An 8,711-nucleotide genomic window follows, 5' to 3' on the forward strand; every position below is an offset into this window, starting at 1 on the left:
CAGAATCATTTTCAGAATTTTGTTCTGAATCCTCTGAAGTTTTTTCTTCCTGGTTAAGCAACAGCTTGTCCAGATCGGCACAGCATAAAGCATGGCAGGTCTGAAAATTTGTTTATAAATTAACATTTTATTCTTGAGACAAAGTCTAGAATTCCTGTTTATAAGTGGATACAAACATTTAATATATTTGTTACATTTAACCTGGATACTTTCAATGTGATCCTTGTAAGTAAGGTTTTTGTCAAAACCAAGTCCAAGATATTTCACTTGATCCTCCCACTTTAAATTTACCTCATTCATCTTTATAATGTGATGACTTTTTGGTTTAAGAAAATCAGCCCTTGGTTTGTGAGGGAAAATAATAAGTTGAGTTTTTGCAGCATTTGGAGTAATTTTCCATTCTTTCAAATAAGAATTGAAAATATCCAAGCTTTTTTGTAATCTTCTTGTGATGACACGAAGGCTTCTGCCTTTGGCGGAGATGCTTGTGTCATCAGCAAAAAGTGATTTCTGACATCCTGGGGGCAAATCAGGCAAGTCAGAAGTAAAAATATTGTATAATATTGGACCCAAAATGCTTCCTTGAGGGACGCCAGCACGTACAGGTAGTTGATCAGATTTGCTATTCTGATAACATACCTGCAGAGTACGATCCGTCAAATAATTTTGAATAATTTTCACGATATAAATCGGAAAATTAAACCTTTTCAATTTCGCAATCAAACCTTTATGCCAAACACTGTCAAATGCTTTTTCTATGTCTAGAAGAGCAGCGCCAGTAGAATAGCCCTCAGATTTGTTGCTTCGAATTAAATTTGAAACTCTCAACAACTGATGAGTAGTTGAATGCCCAAGGCGAAATCCAAACTGCTCATCAGCGAAAATTGAATTTTCATTAATGTGCGTCATCATTCTATTAAGAATTATTCTTTCGAATAATTTACTAATAGATGAAAGCAAACTAATGGGCCGATAGCTTGAGGCTTCAGCAGGATTTTTATCCGGTTTCAAAATCGGAATTACTTTGGCATTTTTCCAACTACTGGGAAAATATGCCAAATCAAAACATTTGTTGAAAATTTTGACCAAGCAACTTAAAGTTGCTTCTGGTAATTTTTTAATTAAAATGTAAAAAATGCCATCCTCACCAGGGGCTTTCATATTTTTAAATTTTTTGATAATAGATTTTATTTCATTCAGATCCGTATTAAAAACTTCATCTGATGAAAATTCTTGTTCAACAATATTCTGAAATTCTATTGAAATTTGATTTTCAATAGGACTCAAAACATTCAAGTTGAAATTATGAGCACTCTCAAACTGCTGAGCAAGTTTTTGAGCTTTTTCCCCATTAGTTAATAGAATATTATCACCATCTTTTAAAGAAGGGATGGGTTTTTGAGGTTTCTTAAGAACCTTTGAAAGTTTCCAAAAAGGTTTGGAATAAGGTTTAATTTGTTCGACATCTCTTGCGAACTTTTCATTTCGCAGGAGAGTGAATCTGTGGTCAATAACCTTTTGCAAATCTTTTTGAATTCGCTTCAGTGCAGGATCACGAGAACGTTGATACTGTCTTCGGCGAACATTTTTCAGACGAATCAGAAGCTGAAGATCGTCATCAATAATGGGAGAATCAAATTTGACTTGGACTTTAGGAATAGCAATATTCCTAGCATCCAAAATTGCTTTAGTTAAAGATTCCAAGGCTGAATCAATATCAGCTTTGGTTTCTAAAACAAAATCATGATTTAAATTATTCTCAATATGATGCTGATACCTGTCCCAATTAGCTTTGTGTTAATTAAACACAGAACTATTGGGTCTGGTAACTGCTTCATGAGAAAGTGAAAAAGTTACTGGGAGGTGATCAGAATCAAAATCAGCATGAGTCACTAAAGGACCACAATACTGACTTTGATTTGTCAAAACCAAATCAATTGTTGATGGATTTCTAACAGAAGAAAAGCAAGTTGGCTCATTCGGGTATAAAACCGAATAAAGACCAGAAGTGCAATCTCTGAACAGAATTTTACCATTGGAATTTACTTTTGAATTATTCCAAGATTGGTGTTTGGCATTAAAATCACCGATGATCAAAAATCGAGATCTATGCCGAGTAAGTTTATTCAAATCCCCTTTGAAATAATTTTTATTTTCCCCAGTGCATTGGAAAGGCAAATATGCAGCTGCAATCATAATTTTCCCAAAAGAAGTTTCAAGTTCAATGCCCAAACTTTCAATAACTTTTAACTTGAAGTCACGTAACGTGCTATAAGTCATACTACGGTGGATTACTATTGCAACTCCACCGCCATTTCGATTCATTCGGTTATTAGTTATAACTTTATAATCTGGATCACTTTTCAAATAAGTGCCAGTTTTTAAAAATGTTTCGGTTATAACAGCAACATGCACGTTATGAACTCGTAAAAAGTTGAAAAATTCATTTTCTTTCGCTTTTAAAGAGCGAGCATTAAAATTCATAATATTGATGGAATTACTTAGATCCATGATTAAACTTCAGGGTAAGAACAACATCATTCGAAAATTTTAATCCAATCTGGATTGCTTCCATCATGGATGTAGCATTACTCATTGTTTGAATCAAACCAAACAGTGAGTTTTGCAAAAAAGTCATTTTTTCAAACGTAACATCGCCGAGATCAGAAGATCCCAAAGCGTTGCCAGCAGAAAAATTTTCAAATGAGATTTGAGGTACCTGCCCAATTTCAGAAATATTGGTAGAGGATTTAAAATTCGTGGATGAACCCGAACCCGAAACGACGTTAGCATAAGAAATGCCATTGTTGTTACCTAACTTTTCCACGGTAGGGGTATTTCTCGAATTGTTCGAGTGAGACAGCACGAACGTTTGATTTAAAGATGCAGGTACAACCTGACTTTGAGAAAATTTCGGTTTGGATTTCGGCTGATGCTTAGCGCGAGAATCCAAAACCTTTTTTCTGATGGGGCAATCCCAGAAATTTGATTTGTGATTTCCACCACAATTTGCACATTTAAATTGGGTGACTTCTTGTTGCGTTACGTAGTTTGTGAACGACTAGAGTTAAGCCTTTTGTTGACGTTCCCTCCGAACGTCATTCATTGAAGCGCGCGTTCTCGCTCTTTCTCGACGATTCATTGATTCCGTTTCCGAGTGCGCAGCAATAAAGACGTTGTTGAATAAACGCTGTTTTGTGAAGTTAAGCAGAAGTATTTTATTTGACACAGAAATAAAACATGGTGTCAGAAGCACTCGTGGTGTTCCGGCGTCATTGAAAATCGCGGAAGTGTAGTGAGAAAAACTCATCCCAAGCGACGAAAAGATCATTTGCAACAGTAATTTTGAACAGTTTTGCAGTGAAACGTGTTTTATCCTGTTGGCAGCCATATTTTTTTTCGCTCTCGCGTTGGGTTGAGTGTTTTCCGGAAGTGAAAAGTGCAGAAAAATGGATGCAGATCAGTTCGCCCAGTTTATGGGCAAGTTCCAAGAGATGATCGGTTCTCTGAAGGATAAGCAGGCGAGCGCGCCGGCAGCAGCAGCGGCACGTGGGCCTGCGGCGAATTCGCTGGCCGGAAATTCGGCGGCGGCGTCCATTCCTCTTCCGCCCCCGCTGGAGTTGGAGGGCGATATGGAGGAGAATTACAACTTCTTCGAAGGAAACTGGAAGACCTATGCAAGTGCGATTGGCATGGACGGTTGGCCCGATACGCAGAACAAGCAAAAAGCCAGCATTCTGCTTTCGGTGGTGGGAAAAGACGCTCTGAAAAAATATTTTAACTTTGAGCTGACCGCGGCCGAGCGAGACGATCCAGCATTAGTGTTGACGGCAATCAAAGCAAAAGTGGTTCGTGAACGGAACAAGTTTGTGGACTGGTTCGATTTTTTCTCGCTCAGTCAAGAACCAACGGAGAGCATTGACAACTACCTGTGTCGACTCAAATCGCTCGCGAAAGTGTGCAAGTTCAATGCGTTGGAGGACGAAATGGTGAAATACAAGTTGGCCACCTCGATCCGTTGGATGAAGCTCAGGTCGAAGTTGATCACCACCAAGAACTTGACGGAAGCAAATGCTATGGACTTGTGTCGGGCCGAAGAGATCGCCGAGCGGCATCCGGTTACTGCGGGTCAGCCGAGCGCGGAAGTGAATGTAGTGAAGAAGAGCAAAATGAAGTGCAAGTTCTGCGGTGCCAAGCATGACTTCACCAAGGGTGCGTGCCCTGCGCTTGGCAAGAAGTGCAACCGGTGCGGTGGAAAGAACCACTTTGAGAAAGTGTGCAAAGCTGACCGAAGAAAGAAGCTGAAGAAGAAGAAGTTCCGAGTGAAGAAAGTGCAAGAAGAAACCAGCTCGGAGAGTGAATCGACGGAAGACAGTGGTGACGAAGAAGAGGAGTCTACTGAGAGTGAAAGTGTGTCCATCGGAAAAATCGTCGACAAGTCCGGCAGCGGCGGAAATGTCTCGGTGGAACTGAAGTTGCTCCTGGACCAAAAGTGGCGGCAGGTACAGTGTGAGCTAGACACTGGCGCCAATACCAGCCTTGTGGGACGAAATTGGTTGGAAGAGATGACCGGAAGTAGCAACGTCAACCTACAACCGTCATCGTACCGGCTGCAAGGATTCGGCGGAAGCAGCATTCCGGTGGTTGGCCAGGTGAAAATTCCGTGTCGCAGAAAAGCCGTAAGTACAACCTTGTTTTACAAGTCGTTGATGTCCAACACGGCCCGCTCCTCTCGGCAAACAAGTGCCGTCTCCTGGGTTTCGTCAAATTCTGCAACACGGTCAACTTTGTTGCGCCTAAAACCGACCAAGAACTCCTCAACATCTACCGTGTGAAAGCCCAGGACATTGTCCACCAGCATGAGGGCGTCTTCCAAGGTATTGGCAAGTTTGCTGGTGCTGTGTCGTTGGAAGTCCGCCCAGATGTACCACCGTGCATCCAACCTCCGCGACGGATTCCGATAGCGATGAGAGGTAAGCTGAAGGACGAGTTGAAAAACTTGGAGCGGGAAGGCCTGATCGTGAAGGAGACTCAGCACACCGACTGGGTCAGCAACATCGTGCTGGTGAAGAGGAAGGAGCAGAAATCCGAATCCATCCGCATCTGCCTCGACCCGATTCCGTTGAACAAAGCGCTGAAACGACCCCATCTTCAATTTACCACAATTGATGAAATCCTGCCAGAGCTGGGGAAGGCGAAAGTTTTTTCAACGGCAGATGCTCGGAAAGGGTACTGGCACGTGGTATTGGACGACGAAAGCAGCCGGTTGACGACATTCTGGACACCGTTTGGTCGCTACCGGTGGATCCGCTTACCCTTCGGAATCGCTCCAGCCCCAGACATCTTCCAGATGAAGCTCCAAGGTGCGATTCAAGGACTGCGTGGCGTCGAATGTATCGCCGATGATTTGCTGATCTACGGAACTGGTGACACGTTGCTGGAAGCGCTGGAGGACCACAATCGCTGCTTGGAGAGTTTGTTGGTTCGTCTCGAGGAATGCAACGTGAAACTCAACCTGGAGAAGCTGAAGCTGGTCGAGAAGTCGGTGAAATTCTATGGACACGTGCTTACCGACAAAGGAATACATCCAGACGAGAGCAAAATCGCGGCAATCAAGAACTTCCCACAACCCACGGACCGAAAGCAACTGCAAAGATTCATCGGAATGGTGAACTACCTCAGTCGTTTCATACCCAATCTAAGCGCCAATTTTACCGTTCTACGACGACTGATTTCGGAAAAGGAGCCTTGGATCTGGTCGGAGCGTGAGGAAGAGGAGTTCAAGCGTGTCAAGCAGTTGGTTGCGGACACGCGTACCCTGCAGTACTACAACGTGAATGAGCCGATCGTAGTCGAGTGTGACGCTAGCTCTTTCGGTTTGGGCGCAGCAATCTTCCAGAGTCGAGGAGTCATCGGATACGCATCTCGTACACTCACGGCAACCGAAAAGAACTATGCGCAAATCGAGAAGGAGCTGCTCGCTATTCTTTTCGCGTGTGTCCGGTTCGATCAGCTTATTGTTGGGAATCCGAAAACGACGGTCAAAACCGACCACAAGCCGCTAGTCACCGTGTTCAAGAAGCCGTTACTCTCAGCACCCCGCCGTCTTCAACACATGTTGCTGAATCTACAGCGCTACCGTCCGTCTATCGAGTTTGTGACCGGCAAAGAGAACGTGGTGGCAGATGCGATTTCCCGAGCGCCGTTTGATGAACGCCAAGCTGACGACAGATTCGACAAGCGAGACATCTACAAGGTCTTCCGGGAGGTCGAGGAGGTGAAGCTCTCCAGTTTCCTGAAAGTCAAAGATGAGCAGTTGAACGAGATTATGGAAGAATCGGCGGCCGACGCATCAATGCAACTTATTGTGAAGTACACCCTGGAGGGATGGCCGACATCCGTGGACAAGGTGCCGGACAGCGCTAAGATGTTCTTCAAGTACAGGAATGAACTCAGCACTCAGGATGGTATCGTGTACCGCAACGACAGGATTGTTGTCCCTCACTCGCTTCGACGGAAGTTGACGGAAAAGGTCCATGTCAGCCACAACGGGATAGAAGCAACCCTCAAGCTGGCACGAGCAAACCTATTCTGGCCTGGAATGAGTGCTCAAATCAAGGAAGCGGTCGCACAGTGCGGCATTTGTGCCAAATTCTGTCCGTCTCAGCAGCATCCACCGATGCAGAGTCATCCGATACCTGTGTACCCGTTCCAGCTCGTGTCCATGGACGTGTTCTTCGCGGACTACCAAGGGAAGAGTTGCAGATTTCTCGTTACCGTCGACCACTTCTCAGACTTCTTTGAGGTGGATGTGCTGAAGGATTTGACACCAAAGTCAACGATTGCTGTGTGCAAATCAAATTTCTCGCGACACGGAAAACCGCAGCGAGTCGTAACGGATAACGGCACAAATTTTGTCAACCGTGAATGGCAGCAGTTCGCACGTGAGTGGAGCTTCGAGCACACGACATCCGCACCGCATCACCAACAAGCTAACGGGAAGGCGGAGGCAGCGGTCAAAATTGCGAAGCGGTTGATGAAGAAGGCGGATGAAGCTGGAAGTGACTTTTGGTATGCCTTACTACACTGGAGGAATGTACCGAACAAGGTGGGCACCAGCCCCGCTGCACGCCTGTTTTCTCGTAACACACGGTGCGGCGTTCCAACCTCTGCCAACAATCTGAAGCCAAAGTTGGTATCGGGAGTACCGGAAGCCATTGAAGAAAGGAGGCAGAAGGCGAAGCAGCATTACGACCGGAAAGCAAGAAAGTTGCCTCAGTTGGAAACAGGATCTCCGGTGCTCGTGCAGCTGAACTCGGAGACAAACAAACGCTGGACACCGGGTACTGTAAGCAGCAAGCTGAACGATCGGTCGTACGTCGTGGAGGCAAACGGTACGCAATATCGACGAGATTTGGTGAACTTGAAACCACGTAAAGAACCTCAAACGCCAGAAGCCATTCCTGTTCAAGCAACTGTTCCCAACGTCGAAATGCCACCAATCGAAAGATCCAACAGAGAGCCGTCGTTCAGATCAGCGCCTACCGAAGCTTTGCCGGATCAAGAACTGAGCAACAGTGTTCCAGATGTAGGAGTACCAGAAGCGACCACGAAGCCGAAAGCAGGTAGAACTCCAAGAGCAGCGAAAACCCCGAAACCATCGAGATCACCCAGCGTTCCAGCAGGAGGAGAGAAGTTCAGCCGAACCAAGAGAGATGTAAAACTACCAGCCCGTTTCAAAGATTTCTATCTTGAGTAGCTTTATTTTTTTTATATAAAACAGAGAGGATGTTGCGTTACGTAGTTTGTGAACGACTAGAGTTAAGCCTTTTGTTGACGTTCCCTCCGAACGTCATTCATTGAAGCGCGCGTTCTCGCTCTTTCTCGACGATTCATTGATTCCGTTTCCGAGTGCGCAGCAATAAAGACGTTGTTGAATAAACGCTGTTTTGTGAAGTTAAGCAGAAGTATTTTATTTGACACAGAAATAAAACACTTCTTTCACGGGACAATTGTTCTTGTCGTGAGAAGAATCCCCGCAAACCATGCATTTTGGAACCATGGCGCAATGATCAGTACCGTGACCGAATGCCTGGCAACGCCGGCACTGGGTCAGATTCTGGCCATTACCGCCATGTTTCTTAAAATGCTCCCACTTTACCCGTACATGGAACAAAAACTGAACTTTGTCCAAAAGTTTCAAATTGTTGATTTCATTTCTGTTGAAATGAATCAGATAAAATTGTGAAGTCAAACCAAAGCGAGAAATATTCCCGTTTGATTTTTTCTTCATTGGTATTACTTGGGATGGGGCAAAGCCAAGCAACACCTTAAGTTCGTTTTTGATCTCATCCACCGACAAGTCGTTGGAGAGACCTTTCAAGACCGCCTTGAATGGACGAGCATTCTTGGTCTCATACGTGTAGAAATTGTGTTTGTGGTTTTTCAAATAACCAACAAAAGTTTGGTGATCTTGTAAAGATTCCGTCAACAAGCGACATTCTCCTCTTCGACCAAGCTGGAACGAAACTTTCAAATTGCAAGTTTCCTTGCAATTCTTCAGTTGCGTTCGAAAGCTGGCCAAATCGGAGACGGAAGTCACTACAATTGGCGGAGCCTTTACTCGTTTCTCGACGGCAGAAGGCTCAGTACGAGGAGAAGGTTCCTTGTCATCAGTTTCGGATAAAACACCGAAACTGTTTGTCAATGGA

The 8,711-nt window shown here is 44.6% G+C and overlaps 1 pseudogene; it reads left to right on the forward strand.

Annotated features, from left to right (window-relative positions):
• The first annotated feature begins 1,784 nt into the window (after positions 1–1,784).
• LOC120414052 (uncharacterized protein K02A2.6-like) lies at positions 1,785–7,966 on the forward strand (annotated as a pseudogene).
• Positions 7,967–8,711: the final 745 nt, after the last annotated feature.

Source organism: Culex pipiens, chromosome 2 (assembly GCF_016801865.2).
Source record: "Culex pipiens pallens isolate TS chromosome 2, TS_CPP_V2, whole genome shotgun sequence".
Taxonomy (NCBI): Eukaryota; Metazoa; Arthropoda; class Insecta; order Diptera; family Culicidae; genus Culex; species Culex pipiens.